This window comes from Podarcis raffonei, chromosome 6 (genome assembly GCF_027172205.1).
Source record: "Podarcis raffonei isolate rPodRaf1 chromosome 6, rPodRaf1.pri, whole genome shotgun sequence".
Taxonomy (NCBI): Eukaryota; Metazoa; Chordata; class Lepidosauria; order Squamata; family Lacertidae; genus Podarcis; species Podarcis raffonei.
This window is the reverse complement of record NC_070607.1, coordinates 57,236,741-57,258,397: the sequence shown is the minus strand read 5'-3', so window position 1 is coordinate 57,258,397 and position 21,657 is coordinate 57,236,741. Positions and strand designations below refer to the sequence as shown.

The following is a 21,657-nucleotide window of genomic DNA, read 5'->3' as shown; positions in this document are numbered from 1 at the left end:
AGATTACCAGTCAAAGCTAACCTAAAGTCAATTCAGCAGAGAGACACTTCCATAAGATTACAGGATGGTGTGTGAAAATGTGTACAAAGCATCTTGCTTCTCTCTTAGACAAGCCATTAGATTGACACAGAGCTTGTAGTCTTGATTACATTGGCTTAAAAAAAGAAGTAGTACACAGACTTGCCCTGTGTTTTCTTACTTGCTCGAGTGACATAGGTCAAAATGATTTACAGAGCAACCTGGCACTGTAAGCCTGGAAGCCTCTCACATACCACTGTTCCAAGTGTGTTACTTTATTTCCTACCGCTGTTGTTGCAAATGTAATGTGATGGTGCAGAAATGTTCCATGCGATACATCGAAAGTTGGGGATAGTGCTGGAAATATTCAGCCCAGTACACAAAAGGTTCCCGGAGTTTGTGTGTGTGTACACACACCCATCATGTGTTTAGCATACTGTGGTACAAACTACAGATAAAGCTACGAAAAGCCATGCCTGGACAATGCCTTTTCCTTTTCAAAGAATAGGATAAGGAATAAAAGAGAAGTTAGAAATATTCCCTTGACAGTTGCTTCCTCCCCGTCCCCGCCCCTCCAAATTCTCCCAGACAGCCGCATTTCCACACCTGCTGGCGTGTTAGCCATCACCACTTTTCATGGCGTTTTTGCAAGACAAATGAGGCCACTGGAGCTTTGTTATAGGTCCCTGCAGTGGATTCGTCTCTGAAGCAAACAAGCAATCAGTGCAGAACACAGTCACAGCCACCATTTGACTCCATTGCTGCTCCATTTGCACGGGCTACCAGTTCATTTCTGAACCCAATTCAAAGTGCTTGTTAGTACCTTTAAATCAATAAACCAAATAGTCTGGGATTAGGTTACTTGAAGGACCATCTCCTCCTGCAACAGGGGTGGGGAAACGGTGGTCCTCCAGCTATTGTTGAACTTCTACTGCCATCATTTCTGATTATTGGCCATGTATGGCTGGGGTTGATGGGAACTGGTGGCCAGCGGCATCTGGAGGGCCACAGCTTCCCCATACCTAGTATAGAGAAACTATTACATGAAAAAGATTACAGGCTGATGCCACAGAAGAGTTCACAATCATGAGCTGCTTTCTCTTTCAGGGGGCAATCACACTTAGTGCAAGATTATTTTTTCAAGTGCTCTTGTGAAAGCATCCCGGCTTAGCAGAATCAATATTAACAATTCCTATTACTTGGCAGCAGCTTCTGTTGATTCCTCAGAGAATACGGTGTTGCCTCCACTTTCCTTCCCATGAGAACCTGGTACTTCACATTCTTTCTCTCCCAGCTCTTTTTTCTTTGCATGGCAAGCCTTTCTCAACTAGTTAACTTTTCCCTCCCCTGTGATTCCAATGATTACTGACCCTATGCTGCTATTCAACATTTTCCTGAGCTTAATAGTGGTGTAGGGGAGCAATTTCTATCAATATGGTGGAAGGGGCAGGGAAGATATTAAGCTTTCCTCTTCCTGCAATTCCATCCCTGTTTCGCTGCTCAGCTGACTGGAGAACTACTGAGAATTGTGAAAAGTAGACTGGACTGAGGATATGTTGAGGACCATATAAGATTAGTCTGTGGGGCAGAAACAGCCCAGATAATGGCTAATTGGGGATTATGCATAATGACCAGAAAGTGTACATAATAACATCAATATATGCACATTTTCTAAAGCGTGTTTGGTAAATGTGCACACTTCCTTCTTCTTCTTCCGTCCCCGGATTCATTGAAAAAAAACTGGTAACCTTAATGTACAAGGGCCAGTTGTCGTGCACCTTAACTGCTCATTTTACAGTCATATACAGGACTGGCTCAAGACATTTTGGCACCTGAGGCAGACCGCAAAATGTTCAGCCTCCATGCCAGGGAAGAAGGAGTGAGTGAAGATCTACATCAGGGGGAATAAAGATTTACATCTCGAACAGGTGTGGGAGAAGGAGACTAGCAGTGTCTCCTATCCACCATGTGGCTGCTGTAGATGCGACATTAGGAAGAGACATGATATTAGGAAGGTGAGGAGGTGGCAGATTCAACCTCCAAGGAGCACGCTGCAGCTGCTGCTGCTTCTGTTGCCACCACAGTATCAGCAAGTGATGCATTCCTTGGAGGCCATTTCGGCTGCCCCTGTGGATTCTGCTGTCTGGGGCGGTCATGACACCTTGCCTCATGGGTGGGCTGCTCCTATTTATTCATATATATATATATATATATATATATATATATATATATATATATCCATCCAAAAAAACCACCATTAAAACAAAAACACATTTTAAAATCACCACAGTGCCAGAACCAAGTGAAATGGAACCCAAACATAGTTACAGAGTCTAAAATATAGCTTCATTTCCCTTCAGTGCTGATAAATTCATCTCATTTTAAACTCCCAAGGGCAGGGGTCAGCAACCTTTTCCAGCCGTGTGGTGGGCCAGACTATATTTTTTTTGGGGGGGGGACGACGAACGAATTCCTATGCTCCACAAATAACCCAGAGATGCATTTTAAATATAGGACACATTCTACTCATGTAAAAACATGCTGATTCCTGGACCGTCCACGGGCTGGATTGAGAAGGCGATTGGGCCGCATCCGGCCTACCCCTGCCCAAGGTACTAAAAATATCTTAACCTGGCATCTTCAAGCAGTGGCGGAGCTACCTGCTCCGGCACCAGGAGTGGCGTACATCCGGGGACGTGGCTGGCACGCGTCCCAGGGGGCATGGCAACTGCCCTTGGGGGGCACGGTGTGTACCGGAGGGGGTGCACGGCAAGCAGCGCACATTCTGGGAAGTATGCAGTGAGTAGCGAGCATCCCGGTGGTGTGCGGCAAGCACTGAGCGTCCCAGGGGGTGGGAGCAAATACAATGTCACCCCCCCAGATTGTGCCTGGGGTAGACCACTCCCCCTGCCTCCACCTTTGTCTGTCAGTGTCTTAAAGACAGCCAAATGAACTCCTCCGTGAGGGAATTATGCACTCAGGGCACTCACCCGCTTTGTTGCCAACAGCGGTGGCATTCTGAGAAGGGACTCGGTGGAGGATCTTAACTTCCATATAGCTTGGTACTCATAAAGCAGTCCTTAAGGTACCTGGTTCCGAAGCCATGACAGACTCATAGCTTAATACCAACGATTTGAATTGTCTTTGGAAACAACATACCCAGCAAAAATAAATAAATAGATAAAAATCTTGGTGAAGACACAGGAGAATTGTGAAAGCCAGGCTGTGCAACTCCCTAGTCCACAAGATCACATTGTTCCCTTTCTTTGTGGGCTTCAGGCCAACATATTTTTTATTCTGGCATGCTTATAGTTTGGCTCATTCCTAAATCTCACTGCTGAAAAGTATACTGCTGGTTACCAGCTGCTGTACTGTTTTTGTTGCTTTGTAAGGTCACAGTGTGATTGTTCTTCAATTATGGCGCTGCTTTCATTGTGAGTTGGAAAGGCAGGATATAAATATTTCAATTAATATACGAAACAATAAAACATGGAGTCCATTAGTGGTCCATTCCCACAACAGTTTCCCCCCCCCCAGCATGTTCACCGAAGAAACTGATCACCTCTCTGACCCCCATGTCCCAGTCTTGGAATGTACTGTCCCCAACAGCCAAACTGCTTTCCTTTAGGGGCTGCTTATGGCTTTGCTGCAGCTGAATTAGTATTTATTGTCACTTTAGTGTGGTTAACAGTATGCTTAGTTTTAATTGGGTTTTATTTTTCTTGCCTTTTACTGATTTGTAAGCTGCCTGAAGAATTGGGAAAGTGGGGTTAAATATAATCTTAAAATACATAAAATATATTTTAATGTATTTTTCCAGGATGCTCTACTAATATTATACCAGCACTATAATGTTCAAAACTTCACTGATGTTAGCAAAGTTGTCAGGTCTTAAATTAAAGCAAAGAAGGTGACGTTAAACCACATACAGACATTTAAAGGCCATATATGGACAAATCTGATATTCAGTGCTGACATAGTAAGAAAACAATACTGTACCTATGATTAATTGGGGACATAATAATAACAGTGTATCAAGTCAAATTCCCTCTGTGGTTCCACATTAAAAATAATTAGCTGACAGGGCATCTGAGATCTGCGTATATTCTGAATCAGCTGCCACCAAGCCTTGGCAAATGGCTAAAATAGTTAATATTCCATCATAAACTAGCTAGATGTTGCCTCAAATGCATGGAGGCTGGGCAGAGTAGGCATGTCCAATACTGCTGCCCCACCATGAATGAGTTTCTCTTGAATATGCTTTAATCAGTGCTTTTTTCTGGGGGGACTCAGGGGTACGCATACACCTAAACATTTTTTGAATCTAAGTTTGGCCTCATTAAGGGGCAGTATTTCAATATGAGTAGGAAAATGAGAGTACCCCTAAACATTTTTTAAGAAAAAAAGCACTGGCTTTAATAATGGGATCAACCTGGGTATTTTTAAAGATACTTCACTAATGAAAATTCAAAAATCTCTGCAAACATATCCCCATATTGTCAGCAGATAGAACCCTAATGTAGATGGTCGTGAAGTGTCTTCTTAACTCAATCCTTAACCATGCCAAGCTTCCACGTAGGTTTGGCCACACAAGGACTTCTGCCTATATCCAGTGAATGTAGGCTCTGAACACAGGACTCCTACCTTTATTTTTCAGGGGTAAAAAAATCACACAAACATAGTCATAGTGTATTGGACTGTCTGTGTAAGGCCCCTGTGCAGATGTGAATTCCAACACGTATGGTCAGATACAACAAGGACATTGGGCAATTGGTACAATTCTCCCCTTCTCATGTATGCAGCTTTATAAATGCTTTGACTGCCCATGCAAAGTAAGATAGTGCTACTATATATTTATGGGGAAACTGTGACCTCCAGATGGTGCTGGACTCCAACTCCCATCAGCTCCAGCCAGGATGGTCCAATGGTCAGGCATGGTGGGAGTTATAGTCCAGCACATAGTCCAGGTGTGTGTGCACAGGCTTCCCATCTCTGCTTTGAGGGTTGCACAGAACAGCAAAAAGGGTGAGAAAACTGTTCCTGCAGGAATTGCCATTCTAACATAACAATCAAAGGTTCAGGAGCCCCATCTTCTTATGCAGTGGGTTATGCTAATCTCCCACCTATTTAAGGTGCTTCACCAACTTAGTGTTAGCATCATTAGCAATTGGTAGGCAATGGTTTTAGATTGTCAAAAGCATTTGGAAGCTTCTAAAAATTAGACTTTCCACATTCAAATATGGCTTGCAGTTTTTAAGAAATGGAATATTTTGCGCCTGTGCTGTGATTCTCTACAGTCTACTAACCTCAGCATGTTTCATTTCATCAACCGTCCATCATACAGCTAGGAGTCCAGCTGCCACTGACATCATGTATGCAGCCAGCCAACCAGTCAGGCTCCATCAGACAGCTCTTGCCCCATTAACAAACAGCGCTGTATGGCTGTCAAGTTCCCAATTGGTCTGCGGTGAGGAAATGTCAACAGTGTTACGCTAACAAGAAAACACTGAGGACCAACAGTAGACAGAGTCAGAAGTCAAAAAGATCGGTCTGAAAATATTTTGGGGAATGGCGAGATCTGGCAGTAGGCAGGCATGCATACGCTTTTTCCAGTGATTGCAGCTGCTTTCCTAGGAACCTCTCTTACATACATATGATGGCCTGGCAGTGTCTTCATTTGGAGAATGGACATGTCTCCTACTTTACACATGTCCTATATTTGAAGGGCTGTCAATCCTCTGTTTGGAAGGATCTTCTCTTTGCTGTCCAGTTCAATGATAAACAGATGCAGGAAGGGAGCGCAAAGACATCTATTTCTAAATTTGCATCTACAAAATATAAATCAGCAAATTGAAAGTTTATGCAATTCTGTGTCCTCTTTTGCCTTCTTTCTCAGAGATGCATTTCTTATTTTTTTGGTGGTGCATAAGTGGCCACCCTATTTGCATCATCAAATAATACGGCCACCTGACACCCCCTCCTCAAATCCACACAACACCGCAAGGTCTGTCTGAGGCTGAGGAAGATACTTGGGCAAAGGGAAGGAACATGCACTACAGGGCTGTTGGCATACCGGATTAGTGGGAAGCTTGGCCGCCTTTAACATATTTTGGCTGAGCTGTCTCAAAACATTCCTGGGCATCTAAGTTACAGACACTTTCCATAAAGAGATTCTGTGTCTCCTCCCCTCCCCCTGTATTTGCTGCCATCTGTCTCATCTTAACCCTAGAATTCTTTGGTTCCTGCTTTTTCCCATCATTATAATGGAGTTGGGGCTTGGAATCATTAACTCCAACACAAAACGGTGGACTCAGCAGGGACATAGCATATGAATTATGGGAAGAAAATGAATGTCTCAGAAAACTATTTCAGCAAAACGATCTTTTCTGTAAGTCTAGTTCCCTCTAGTAAGAACACAGCCTTTTCACTCTAACGCCCCTCCTTTTGCTCCTCTGGATTTTATCCCAAAAGTTTCTTTTTTATATGATACAAGAACTAATGTAAGCTTCTTGTAAGGAGAACTAAAAATGAATTCAGATCTGGAGGCACTGGAGGCGAACAAACCTCCATGCATGCAAAATGTGAACACTGCATTTCAGGAGCTTCCTATAAAGTCATAAAAGAAGTGCCAATCTGCTTTGAATTAGCATAGAACTTTTTAGTTTCTGATGATGCAATCTGTAAGTGTGTCATTTATTTCTATATTTATGTAGCCGGGCTTTCAACAATATAATACACATTTATTTACTAGCTCAACCCTGAAATAACATTTGTGAGCTGAGCTCACAAATTATAAAGGATGGATGGTGAAATTAAGAATGAGCTGGCCGCAAATAAACAAACTAAGTACACTACAAAGCAAATTTTAAGCAAAATCCAGCAAAAATCATACTTAAATCCCACTGTTTAAATCAGAGATAGTCTGGGCTGAATCCATCCCCCAAGGCAACTTTATTTGGCCTTGTTGATTGTACTGTGCATGTTATGGAGGTGTAACAAGAACTCTGGCCACAACTTTGAGTCTTAAAAAAGAGAATGTCTCACACCGAATGTAACCAATCTGTAGGAAGGACTCTATGATTTGGAAATAGAGGTGTTGTATGTTCTTTGGTTGCCCAAGAAAATCTTTTAATAAAAGCATAAAAAGGAATGCTGTAAGAAACAGATAGTCTACCTTTAATATTTTTTTTGGTTTTGTATGTAACATGTACCATATGTGATTGAACCTGAGGTCTGTTTGTTCAGCAACATACCTTTCCAGCCCCCTGTCTGGAAAACAGTGGCCCTCAGTACACACAGAAGGGGGCAATCTGTGGCCTAACTCTATGGGATATAATTTTAATTGAAAATTATATGGCTAGCTTGATGTATTTGTCTGTTATGAAAAGTAGCTAACTTCTAAAGTTTCTCAGAAGATGCTGGTTTGTATGAACTGGACATGTATGATGTGTTCAAATTCTGAAAGTGGCCTAAATATTCAAATAGGTTCTTAAATCATTTTAGTTAGATTCTGCACTCAGCGTCACCCTAAGTCCCCATTTTTAAAAACATGCAAGGAGAAGCCAGCCATGTAGGGAAAATGTGAACAACCCTTTGACCTATTTTGTGTGTGTCTTGAGAGAGTCAGGACGTGACCCCAGTGTGTTTTCCAACCAATGTATACGGGTCACTGTGAAAATCAAAGATACAAACTCTCTCCTTCTTGTGGCAGTTTTTGACAAGTTCTTAGATCATTGGGGGGAATATGTAGTGAGGCACTTAATGAAGTCCACAAGACTCCCTCCCTGACTTCCCAAAATTTAATTAATTATTGGCTTCCACATAGATTTCTAAAAGCAATCGCCTAGGGGGCTGTAGCAAATCTGCCCTGCCTTTGACCCAAGTCCCAATCCCAACCTCTGTGTTAGTGGAGACGGAACTTTTCTCTCCAATTAACTGGAATATATTTTTCTATGGTTGAGTGGACATAGGTGTACTATAGGGCAATGCAGGGACTGCCAACATGTTGCCAACTCACACCAACCTAAGGCAGCATGTCCTGTGGTCAGGGATGGGGGAACCATGTTGGCTAATGAGTAACAGCTAGAAAGGCAAGGCTTGCAAGAGGCAGTTCAAATTCTTTTCCTCTTGAACCAAGCAGGTAAGATATGCAAGGGGCAAAACTCCAGAGCTGATCCATTTGGCAAACTCCAGAATATGTGACTGAAAATGTTTTATTTTAGGTAAGATACCAGATGCGAATTGAAGTGAGCAACACTGATTTAGGCAAAAATGCACAACACAAGAGAAAGCAAAAGAATAATTTCTCTTGCCATACATATAGCAATCTGGCAGATGAACTCACCATGTTAGATGTGAGGTAGGGTTGCCATATTTCAAAAAGAAAAAATCCTGAAACCTGCAATTTCAAGCTTTCGGAGCTGTTTCCGCTGCTTTTTCCATCGCGTTGCCATGCACCCAGTTTTTCCTGACATTTTGCCAGTTCGGCAAAATTCCCTCCTGACACCATTTTTACACCCCAAAACCAGGACATGTCAGAAATTTTCCTGATGTATGGCAAGCCTAGTGTGAGGGAAAGCTCCTTGGAAGTCCCAAAGACTGACAGTTTGTAGGCAGAGATACTCTCCTTTTGAACTGTGTGTATAAAGTGCAGAAGGGATAAGGAAGATGAGTGAACTTACCATAACTGAGGAGGCAGAGACTGGGCTTTCCCCTCCAGCCAATGGGTGTAGCTATTTCCCAAGGCTTGGCCTATAGAAACTGTCTCATAGGTGTGGTGTAGGATGAAGAACACTAACATGTTTTGCATGTCAACTTTTAACACTGGGGTTTGAGCAACTGACAGATTCTCAAACATCAGAAGAGCAGATAGTGAGAAGGTGAATTGGCAGAAACTCCTTTCTTTCTTGCCAGACTAGACACTCAAGCAGATTTGCTGAGGCAAGTGAATTTAGGACACTTGCAACGTGCCAGGGAAGCTGTCGTTTGATTACTCCAAAAACAATTCAATATGGAGTGATCAATATTTAAAAACAAGGGCTTTCACAGGGCCGTCACAAAAGACAAGGAGGCTGTTGTTGTCTACCAGGCTCTGTCCTGCCTTCCTTATAATTCAAGTACGGGTGCTGCTTTTGACTTTCCAGGGGGCATTCTTGTGTCATAATAGATTATGATGGCCCTTTATTCTAATATGTGTACACCTTTGCCTGTGAGGAGTGAGCAAAAACCTCCTGCTGCATTGTCTTTGATTTAATGGAGGTTGTGAATACACAAAGGGCTAATCCACACATTGCTTTGTTCTGATTTAGCACTGAAGAGTGGGTTTTCCCGGGGAAGCCACAGGGCAAAAGCCAAACCACTCGGACTGGAAAATTGCTTGAACCCATGCTTTCTAGGCACAGGGCAAGCAGAAGTGTGGACCTAAATCCTTAAAGCACATTCCAAGCACATCCCCCCCCTTAAAGAATTCTGCATAGTTTACCCTTCACAGAGTTACAAATACCAGCAACACTTAACAAAATACAGTGCCCATAATTCCTGAGAGGAAAAATGTGCTTGGAATGTCCTTTAAATGTATAGTGCTTACGCAGCCTGAGGCCTACCTACTCCAAAGACATTTTGCTGTCTGAGGCAAAGGATAGGATGGCACACATGCACCCCACATAAAGAAGCCAACCAGACTGGCAGCTGAATCTTAACTTCAGCACTGGCGACAGGACAGCATCCTCCGCCACACCTGAGGGCAGCGAGCCGTGTGACACACACTCTTCTGTCCTCCAACACTGCGTTGCCACTTGCTGCTCACTCAAATATATGCTGCCGTGAAGCAGCAGTGGTGGGCCAGCATGTGTCACCTGAACAGAGCTATGCATCTGCACACACAATAGCTGCTAGAATATGAGATGTGCACGCTGACTCGGTCAAGGGCCTTTTCCAGTTGTGTTTGTGCTACATCAGAAGAAGGTGAGAAACAGCCAAAGCCGGCATCCAATAATGTAAATGAACCTAGCTGGCAGAAAAGTGGCTGTGGAACAGACTCCATGGTAAAAGACATGGGGCAGGTCAACACAAACACATAAAACTGCTTCACTTCTCCTTATCCAAAAAAAATGAATATTTTGGTGCCAGAGCATCAGCTATAAGTAATTACTTGCCACAGGTAAGAGCCACCAGTTAGAACTGTAGAGTTGGAAAGGTTATCTCGTCCAACCCCCTGCAATGCAGGAAGCTCACCTGAAGCATCCATGGCAGATGACCATCCAACCTCTGCTTAAAAACCTCCAAGCAAGGCGGGTCCATAACCTCCCAAAGGAGTATGTTCCACTGTCAAACAGCTCTAAATGAAAGAAAGTTGCTGATGTTTACTCCTCTCTTGTAACTTGAAGCCATTGGTCCGGGTGCTGCCCTCCAGTGCAGGAGAAAACAAGCTTGCTCCATCTTCCATGTGATAGCCCTTTAGATATTTGAAGTTGGCTATCATACCTCCTGTAACTCTCCTCTTTTCCAGGCTAAGCATACCCAACTCCCTCAACCATTCCTCATAGGGCTTGGTTTCCAGACACTTGGTCATTCTCCTCTGCACACATTCCAACTTGACCTTATACTTCTTAAACTGCGGTACTCAGAACTGGACACAGTACTCCAGGTGTGGTCTGACCAAGGCAGAATAGAGCAGTACTATGACTTCCCTTGAACGGGACTCTTTAAACAGTCATGGCTTCCCCCAAAGAATCCTGGGGATTGCAGTTTGTTAATGATGCTTAGAGTCATTAGGAGGCCCCTATTCCCCACCACCACACATGCATGGCTACATTTTTTGAGTGGTTTATCAGTCAATACATTTCCCCAGAGGACTCTGGGAATTATAGCTCTGTGAGGGGAATAGAGATTTCCTAACACCTCTCAGCAGCCATTAGAAGCTACACTTTCCAGAATTCTTTGGAGAAAGCCATGACTGTTTAAAGTGGTCTGATACTGCTTTAAGTGTATAATGCAGAAGGGACTAGCGAGTCAGACCATTATTCCTCAGTACTGTCTACTCTGAGAGTTTCACACTCAGTTCTTCCTAGTCCTATCTGGAGAGACCAGGGATTGAACATAGGACTTTGTGAATGCACAGTATGGGATGCACCACTGAGCTACTGCCCCTCTGAGCCTCAGCATCTACTCACCCCCTGAATAGCAAACCCCAACCCCACTTTATATATACAGTCGTACCTTGGTTGGCGAACGCCTTGCAATTCGAACATTTTGGCTCCCAAATGCCACACACCTGGAAGTGAGTGTTCCGGTTTGCAAACGTTCTTTGGAACCCGAACATCCATCACGGCTTCTGTGGGTTCCGATTGGCTGCAGGAGCTTCCTGCAGCCAATTGGAAGCTGTGCATTGGTTTCTGAATGTTTTGGAAGTTGAACAGACTTCTGGAACGGATTCCGTTCGACTTCCAAGGTACCACTGTAACTGGAAAAGACCCAGATAGAAGCATATGGATTTGCTGCTGTCATATGTACTTTGGTCCTTAGAAGTCAGAGTGCAGTCAGGAACTGGAGCTCTTCACTCAGACAGCATGGATTCTGAACTTTTGCCATAACATTCAGGCCTTGACTCTCTGTTCATACCTCTTTCTCTTTCCAGTGTTTATATGAGTCATTATCCTTCTTTTCCAGTCCGTGACAAAAACATTCAAACTCTGTATGAAAAATGTAACCCAAGCACAAACCAAGCATGCTGTAAAGCCTAAGTAAAGCATGAAGATTCACATATGCTTGTCGAATGTGTATAATCAATTTCCATTCCATTGAGACAACTGTGGATATTTTGGGTAGCTTCCCTACCCCTCTCCCTATCAGAGTGAGATGTTGGTTCTCTCTGCCTCTTGGAAGCTGCATTGAAGTCCAAGCTGGGTGTACCTGAACTTAAAACAGAAGCAGGAAACTTTACCCTCAGTAAAATAGTATTTTCTTCTGCTGTCTCCAAAAGACATTGAAGACCAGAGAGGTGAAGCTGCAGACCATCTCTCTCCGCAGACTCTGGAATGACTGAAAAGCCAGGCAAGAGAGTGTTTGTATTGGGCTGGAGCCATCATACCATTAACCATTCCAAATTATTTGTGGGCTGGTTAAAGGACGGAGCCTCGACCACCCCAGCCATTTGTCTGCAGGGAAGGCTTTCTGCGCCTGCATGCAGATGGGGTGTGCCTCATACAGAAAGCATCTGGAATCAACTGGCTGGATAATTCCTGTGATATTGCAACACAGAAAAAGAAAAACCCCATTGCTAAATGCCTGCACTCTTTTACATCCCTTAGGGCTCATTTTATGTTTCCATCTGCCCGAGTCCACATTTCAAAAGCAGCACAATAAAATGCAAACATCATGCATTTATTTGGTGTATATACAATTCCTAGACGGAGTGCAAAAATACGGTGAAATGCCTCTCCTTTGTCTTTCCCCCATTCAACTGCACAGCATAAAATGAGAAAAAAATCAAGCGAACTGTGCCTCCCAGTCTTTGCAACAGGCCTGCCCAGAGGACATGTCTTGGGATGGGAATTTCCTGTCCATGTGGGCTGGCACTGCAGCACACACAACTTGAGAGTACAGGGAGTCTCCTGAAAAAACACAGGTCCCTTTGGCCCAGATAATATTCCCAGTAACTCATTGCTGAATACAGACTCCACAGATCCTGCCCTAGTCTTCACCAACTTCTTGGTTGAAGCAGCTTGGATAGGAACATCAGAAACTGCTTCATACCAAGTCTGATCTTTAGTCCATCAAGCTCAGTATCTACACCAAGGGTAGTCATTATTGGACTACAGCTCCCATCATTCCTAACCACTGACCATGCTGGTTGGGCTGATGGGAGTTGGAGTTCAACAACATCCAGAGGGCATTATGTTGACCTGAGTCACACTGACTGGCAGTGGCTCTCCAGGGATCTCTCCCAGGCCTACTGGGATGCTGGGAACTGAACCTGGGACCTCCTGCATACAATGCAGATCCTCTTAACACAGCTACATGCACCTGCATTCCAGGGGGTTGGACTAGATGATCCTCAGGGTCCCTTCCAACTCTACAGTGATCCTCCATTTATTCATTTCAGGCACTGGTAGTACTGGAACTGGTTGCCCAGCCCCCTAAATAACAGCTGCCTGATGTAGCTGGGATGAGATCTGGAACATGGGCATCCCAGATCACAGTTCACACCCTTAACCAGTATGGTTGGTAACACCAGCTACTGGCGACACTTTTGCCTTCCCTGTATTGTGCCTTCGTGCTTGCCGTTGATGTTTGCAACCTCAGATCTCCCTGGAACCTCCAGTTCTTTCCAGTTGCTCTTTGCCAGTCACAAGGAACAGGGAAGACTTTCCAAAGAGCTAACAAAAGTGCAGTCCAAATCCTGCACTTCTGATTTGCTTGCATTGATGGTAATTCAGCCCGGCTGCTTGAAAGCTCCCTTCTCCCCCAGAGGCGAAGTGCCCATTCAATTCCAAGCCAGCCCCTTTCCTGATTGCTTAAGTTCTGCTCCTATATCAGCCTCATCTCCCCCCCCCCCCTTTCATAGTGGAGGAGAAGGCTCCCAACCTCCTCTTCTGAACATCTAATCTCTGGTAAAAATCACATGAGTTGGATTCTGTTCCAAGAGGGAAAGACTGTGTGTGTGTGTGTGTGTGTGTGTGTGTGTGTGCATGTGTGCGCAGTACACATCCTGCATGAAAATAGCCCTTCCCCCAGCAGGCACATGACTTCCTAAACCCACCAGGAATGGAGGTGCTACTGGCTAAGAAAGGGGCATTGCGAAGAGTGCCCCCAAAGCCTGCTTTAGTGGGCTTTTTTTCCGTGGGTAAATGCTGGATAAATGTGGACTGACTGCTGAAGTTCCTAAGCAAATCTCTGAGGCTCAGCAAGATGGATTGCATACACAAAATGCATACACACCACACATTTAAAGCACCCCTGGCTCATACACACAAAGAATCCTGGAAACTGTAGTTTGTTGAGGGTGCTGGGAATTGCAGTGCTCTGAAGGCTAAACTACAGTTCTGAATATTCTTTACAGGTAGGGGGTATGTGCTTTAAATGTGTGGGGTGTATGCAGTCCATGTCCCAGTTACCTGCAAACCTATTTATTCAAAGAATGGTTCTAACTTATATATTCAATAAGCCAGGAGTAGTTATTCTCTCTCTCCTGACTCCCACATTTCCATGAGAACAGATAGTTAGGAATTTGTCTCAAAATCTGTGGAAGCATAAGCAACTGAAATGGGCTGCCAGATAGATTTCTTTGACCGAAAGACAAGAACTAATCATCTAAAAAAAACAACAACCATGTATCTGTGTTTGGGAACCAGGGGTGTGTGTGGCTTCCTAGGAAAACATTAATGCAGTGTGTATGTGTGTGTGTGTATATATATATATATATGAGAAACTGAATAATCTTAACACTCATGCTGCAATCCTATATCCATTTACCTGGGAGAAAGCTCCATTTAACTTAGTGGGACTTACTTGTGAGTAGTCAAATATAGGATGGTGCTACAAGTAACCTTATTAGAGTTTACATACACCCACTTGGAAGAAAAACCTATTGAAATCAATGGGACATTGTTCCAAGTAAATGCGGTTTGTAAATACTGGTGTGTACCAGAGCAGACCTATGCATGCTTCCTCAGCAGAAGACCCACTCTGCCCAAAGGGGCTTACTCTCTCATAAGTGCATATATAAGACTAAAGCCTTATGGCACAATCCTATATATGCGTACTCAGCATAAATCCCATTGAGTTCAATGGGACTTACTCCTAAATCAGTGTCTATGGGATTGCAGTTAGTGTCTCTTAAATCACACCACTCATTTTAAAGTGTTCTCCTCTTTAGGCATCAAAACTTTTATGGAATTGAACTAGGGACCAAGTCATAGACTCAAAGAATTCTAGAGTTGGAAGGGTCCCTGAGGGTCATCTAGTCCAACCCCCTTGAAATGCAGGAATTCTGCCCACAGCTGTTCCTGAGTGGGCTCAAACCACCAACCTTCTGGTTAACAGCCAGATGCATTGACCCATTGTGCCACAGGAGTCTCTGAGTGTGGGAGAATGAGTCTGTCTTCCGAAATTCACCTCTTTGTGACAAAACAGAAAGCAGCCCTAAATTCTCAGAAATGCAAAGAATTTGTATTCATTCCCTCAAGGAAAAAATAAACATTGTACGATTTTCTCAGCTACCAGAGTGCGAAGAGGAATTGAATCTGCTTTATTAAACTAATTAGGGGCTCTTAACTCCTTTCTATCCAAAACCGTTTACAAATTGCACATGCGGTGCAAGCAGAATTAACGGAAGCAACTTAGAAGGAAAAAACGAAACCACAACCTAATATTCCTCTCTGAAAATAAAACTCACCTCCAATCTCCCCATACCTTACAAAATTCTGATTATGAATCAAGCTTACAGATAGTGAGACTTCTGAAACACTCAGCTTGCTTTGGCAAAGGCTATAAACATGCGAGATGTATGTGGATGTGTGCAGCATATGAGGGGGAAAAGGGGGTTCCCCAAGTTTTTCTGCCATGGAAACAGTCTCAGCATTTTTAACCACCTCTTTACTTCACTTTTCCTTTGTTTGTTTGACAGAACTTTTGCATGACCAACTGAAACAAAAAGCAGCCTTTGAAGACCCAGAAAGAAAATACCTGTTGATCCATAAGACAGGAGAAAGTCCCACCTGACTACAGGTTAAGAAAGAAGTCCCTCCTTTCTCTTGTTTAGGGTAGGCCATCCCCAGATAGAGGGCTTACCTGTTTCCACCTGACCTTCCTCCTGCCTGTGTGTGTTTTAACTTCCAGGACTCTTCCTCCCCCTCTTCCTCTCCCTCCTCACTGCAGTCCGGTTGGATGCAAATGACCCTCCTGCAAGCCGTGTGTGTTTTCTCCGGTTCCGTTCCTCAGAGATTCTCTCGGAGAGGGGTGGGTGTGAGCGAGGGGCGGAGGAGAAAGTCACAACAATAACGTCTTTCTCTGGCAGCCAAACTCCTGGCATCTAATCCACACGCATGTCCTTCTGCCTGGCTTGCTGAAAGGTTCATGTGTAATAACATTTCCTTCTGCTGGGGCAAGAAAACTCCCCGCGAGTGTTGTTCAACAAATCACATTAAAGAAAGAAAAGAAAAGAAAAAACGCGGAGCTTTCACTCTCTCTCTATAAGCATGTTGTCCTCTCCTAACTTTATAGTGAATCTGTGTGTCTAGGTTTGCGTTTCAAAGCAGCAGGACTCAGATGACAGCCAGGCTCAAAGGGCAGTAAATGGCATTCCTGTGTTTTAAAGAGAGTGGCAGTTCTGTGCACATTCCCCCATCCTTTCTAAATGCAATTGTTTTTCTATGCTAATCTTCCTTTGTTGCTACCATTGTTAACGTTGACTATGTCGGGCTATTGCTAGCCGGGCTGTTAAAGCCGCCTTAGGGTAAGGGTTAAAGGTTGCCCTGGGAGTTCAGAAGGGTGGCAATTTAATGCTCCTAGAAGACCAGGATAAAGGCACCAGGGCTAAACCACAGAAGCTGCAGGAAGTGCAAAATGCCACTGTAAAAATAAAGTCTAATATAGTTGGAGTGGAGGGGGTATTGCGTTGCTCTTTCTGCTCATAGGAATCAGTTCAGACAACACGTCACCCACCATGTGCAAAGTGCAAAGTGAAATCCAGACAAGCTAAAAAAAAAGTAAAAGCAGCCTGTTAGTTTGAACCAGTTTTTAAAACAGTTGGCACACATTTATTTATTACTGAATTTATATCCCACCTTTTCTCCTGAAGGACCCTAGGGCAGCAAACAGAAATGGACAATAAAAAACCAAAGCAAAAACTTTCTAAAATAGTTACAACATTCAATAAACAATTACAATTGAAACCATCTGAAAGCAGCTACAGTTAAAAATGTTCTAGAAGCAGTTCAAAATATTATTCCATCCAATGATCTGAGGGTTGCCAGGATCCGTATGCTTCAGCCACCAAATGCCTGGGTAAACAGGAATGTTTTCAAATCCTCCTGAAAGTTAATAATTATGGAGACAGGTGTATCTCCCTAGGGAAGGCATTCCACAACTGGGGAACCACCACTGAAAAGGCCCTGCAATGGGTCAGTGCCACTGGGCAGCCCCAGTAGCAGCACTGCCAGCAAGACCACACCTGCCTGTCATAGGGACTGAGACAGGTGGTACTGGGGATTGCACTCTTTCAGGTAATTGGGTCCCAAGCCAATCAGAGCTTTCTATAGAATCATAGAATCATACAATTGTAGAGTTGGAAGGGACCCTGATGCGAATACTAACACCTTAAATTGGGACCTTTCCTGCTGAATTCAATCCTGTGCCTAGTAACTCAGCTGTTAGAGCCTGAGACTCTTAATCTCAGGGTTGTGGGTTCCAGCCCCACATCGGGCAAAAGATTCTTGCATTGCAGGGGGTTGATCCTAGTGGTCCCTTCCAACTCTGCAATTCTACAATTCTACAAAATCAAATGGACATACTTCTGAACAAACTTCTGTAGGGTTGCACTGGAAAGTGTGGTGCAAAAGGATGTCTGGATGAGCCTAGAGTTACCTGCTCCCCCCCCCTTTCATGAAAAGCTGTGTCGGAAAGATGCTACTGGAAGTAGAAGTGTCATGGAGGAGGGCCTGCTAACCCCTTTTTCTTCCTGCCAATTGTTGCTCAGTATTGCCTCACTCCAGCTGCTTCTTCACCAAGGGGGGGAAAGATCCTCACAGGGAGAGAAAAATGAGTTGGGGGTTCATTTTTAGCAGATGAATAGCAGTAGGAGAAAGGATTAAGAAACAACTCCCTGCCACTTTTTCGTTTCTATATGCAGTCTCCCAAGGCTGTTTTTCTTTTACAGGAAAAGGGGGAAAGGGACACGGACCATTGTGTCACACAGCTATTTTGGTCCTAAAGCCCTGCTGTCTTATTTTCCCCAGCACACGGGGTTCTAAATAAAGAGGTATCGGTAGCAGTAGAAGTTTCTGATCACAGTGATGTATCTATCCTTTTCGGGAAGTGAGAGGGATGGAAAAGCCGAAGGGATCCAGTTGCAGTGCCACAGAAGTAAACACTTGTCAAGCCTAGAAGCACAGTCAATTATTGATCTTGGCTTCTGCCAAATGGAAAAATGCAAAATCAGTAGGAAACTAAGATCCCATTTTGCAAGATGAATCTTTTAATTGATCCAAATACATCAGTGTCAGAGCACCAAAAGAAAAAGTAATGAGGGTGAATCACCCACTAGCTTGCTCACTGAATCTCTGTGCATGATGCTATCTATAGAAAGGTAATGTAATATAAAGCCAGGAGCCAAAACTCCTTTTGCTTTTACCCGATAACAGGGGCTGCAGGTGATGATTTCTGTATTAAGGCTCAGTCCAGAGTTTCCAGTAACTCTGGACACCTGTCCAGGCATTCAACTAATGTATCAAGCCAGGAAGTACATATAGGCCATGTGCTGCGCTGCCCACAACCATAGCTGTCAACTTTTCCCTTTTCTTGCGAGGAATCCTATTCAGAATAAGAGAATTCCCCTTTAAAAAAGGGAAACATTGACAGCTATGCCCACAACACCCTCACTTGCTCTACCCGCAACAGTCCACAGTAGGAAGATTTAGAGGGGGCTTTCAAGCATGTTTGACTGAATGCATTTAGAAGTCTCCCCACAATCTGGAACCCTTATAATGTGATGTTGCCAGTCACAGGGAGCCTTCTGAGCACATTCAGCTGAACATGCTTAGAAATCCCCTTCACGTAGTGGAGCAGGCACAGAAAAGGACGCCAGTGGTGCAGGGGTGATGTATGTGCCCTACATATGTTGAATGCCCATTTTGTCCATTGCAAAAGACTTCCAAGACCATAACACTCCACAAAATGGGCATCCTGCATTCCAAAATTAGTTTTGAAATTGTGATACATCAGTCCAGGATTACATCTAAGAATGTGATGTACGGTACTTAGGTTAGCCTGTTAGATTAATTTCTCCTTCCTCTTTTTCTAACAAGAATTAGGACAATCCAGAGCTTTGTGTCCCAGGATATGGATTCAGATCTTACTACATAGAACATAGACTGGCAAACACCCAAACTGATAGCTTAGCAAATATTTCTTCCCCTTGATTAACCAGAAATATTAATAATATCCAGGTCCTAAAATATAGATCCTGGTGGTGCATGACTCAATTGAAGTTAAATACTTTGGGGTTCCATTGATTTCAGTAGGAAAGCACCCATGGTTTTATCAAGTTGGGAAAACTGAGCAGTAATTGCAGTTGTTTATTTACAAGGATGACTTGCTCTTAAGGCATCCATTTTGTACACACAGAGAACTTCGCTGCCAAAAGTGAATCATTCTCTGGACTCAAAAACATAGAAGGAACAGTTTTTGGGACACCCTGAACTCAGATGGAATAATGTACTGGCCCCTTTTGCCATTTTTGCACAATTCAGCATTTCTCTGGTGATTTCAGTGGGTCTCATAAATATGAAGGGAAGAAGACAAGACTGAGAACAGGGAAGGCTAGCTGGAGAGCCGGTATCAATATTTCTCCTCTTCTCACACACTCTGATTCTTCTCTTTAGCAATCCCATAGCAAATATTCCTTTGTAGTGCAAATAGCCTTAAATAATTGGAATGGGAGAACATGGACTGGCTGGTAGTGAAAAGCAGCTGGTTCCCTAAGAAAAGTGATTGCTTTGTCAATGAGCTTTTTCTCCCTTTCTTTTACGCATTATGTTGAAATCTAGTTCCCTGCCCCTAATGAGTTCTTTGGCACCTTGTCCTCCAGGAAACTGAAATACATTCCTGTGGGATTGTCCTTGCAGCTTTATATAACTTGCATCCCATTGGCTTTGATCATTTCCCCAAAGAACTGGCAAGATCTTCTGTCAGCAACTTTCCCTTCCTCTCCTTTGGAACTAAGGCTGTCATCTAAGTCCCACATACGTGGGAGTAAGCCCCATTGAATTCAACAGGACTTACTTCTGAGTAGACATGCTTAGGATTGTGCTGTAAGCATGTTGCTGTAGGAGACAGTTCATACCAACCATTGGATCAAATTCTCCCTCTGAGCTTCTGCTAGCTAATGAAGTCTTTAGTCCAGAGTTGGGCAGACTGCAGGCTTGTTGGTTCTACTACTTTGTTTTATATTTGAACCCTAATATCTCCCAACAAACCTGGGGCAAAAGACAGACAGTAGAAGGGCATGCATGCATACATAATTTCATTTGTATGCCACCTTTCCACAGTTCAAACCATGCTCAAGGAAGCTTACAAAATGAAAAAATACAAAACTGCAACATAACAAAAGCAGTCATAAACAACAAATAAAACATTTAAAGAATACACAACCAAATTGAACCATTTCCATACAAGTCACAACAAGATCTAAAACCAAAATATAAGATACTAACAGCAGCAACAACACCAATCTCCTCAACCAAACAAAGAAACGCCAGCCCATCCAGCAGCCTTAGCTTTTGTAGCTGGAGTCAGTCAGGGCTTTGTGCTCCCAGGCCAGGGGGAGAAAGGCCTGTAAGGCAGGGAGCAGGTCTTCCAGGACTCACAGTCAAAATGGAATTAAAGAACAGCGTGCCTATAAGAACCTTCTGACTGACTGACTGAGCTAAGGAATTTGTTTTTAGTACCAGAACTGAAGTGAACTCGCAGAAAAATTCCTCTCCTGGTTAGCATTCTTCAGTTCAGCAGCCAAGCTGAGGTGGGAAAAGTCATTTTTGTTGGGAGCCAGAAACCCTGCAAATTATCAAGAGATCTACTAGTAGATCCTAATCCACCTTCTGCCTACCAGTAGCCCAACTCATATAAACCCTTCTGATTACTGTAATTAGTACACGTGCCTTGTTTGGTACATCTATTTCAAGTGTCCGCTTCTCATACACTGAGTGTCAGTAAACTGAAAATGCCTTACACACAATAGAGAAATGGAGCTGTACAGCTATAATGTGTATGATATAATATATGAAAAGGGGCCTTGTACATTGATCTGATCTGAAGTGGAAGGTCTTCTGGCATCCCCATCATGTACATGACATTTCCATTTCTTGACTCTGTGATCTGTGAACATTGAGCTAGAATGGACATTTTGTTCACCCTCAGAATATTGGCTGAATATCTGGCCCATGCCTAGATCTCATTTCTCTCCCAATAAGCTGCTGGAGGAAACATGAAGTGCAAAAGGCCACAAAGAAAACTCTGAAGTTTTTTGTGTTTGTATAAATGACTTTCTGATTGCTTAGTCTACTGATAAATGTTAGGTGGTGATGCTCCAAAATCTGGGCCACATACAAGTTCCTCCATTAGCTACACCTACAAACTTCTCAGGAAATAACATTTTGTTTGCAAAATGTCTTCGCCTTTTCAAAAAGCAATGCTTTCTCCAAAAGCTTTGGGACTGTAGTGAACAACTGCTATTCAGAAGAAATTAATTCCAAGTGAAAAGATCAAATGTATAACTACAAAATTATTTATTTATAGTCTGTAACTGCTACTGCTACAACTTCTACAGCTACTACTAATACTACTGTCAACTAAGATCCCAAATAACACCAATCACTGTATATATAACAGGTTAAAACCTTGCTGTTGCTTGCCTGTTAACTATGT

At 43.4% G+C, this 21,657-nt stretch overlaps 1 protein-coding gene across 2 annotated transcripts in view; it reads right to left on the bottom strand.

The window, feature by feature from the left end:
* The window catches only part of PRELP (proline and arginine rich end leucine rich repeat protein), a 28,822-nt gene extending 12,602 nt beyond the window's left edge, over window positions 1-16,220 (bottom strand). Inside the window, exon 1 of one of the 2 annotated variants that reach the window (XM_053393161.1) lies at window positions 15,808-16,220. The gene's annotated coding sequence lies outside the window, so the exon portion shown is untranslated. Of the gene's footprint in view, window positions 1-5,324; window positions 5,422-15,807 lie in introns of those variants that run through there. The other variant, XM_053393163.1, reaches the window with a different exon arrangement.
* Between the last annotated feature and the right edge of the window lie 5,437 nt (window positions 16,221-21,657).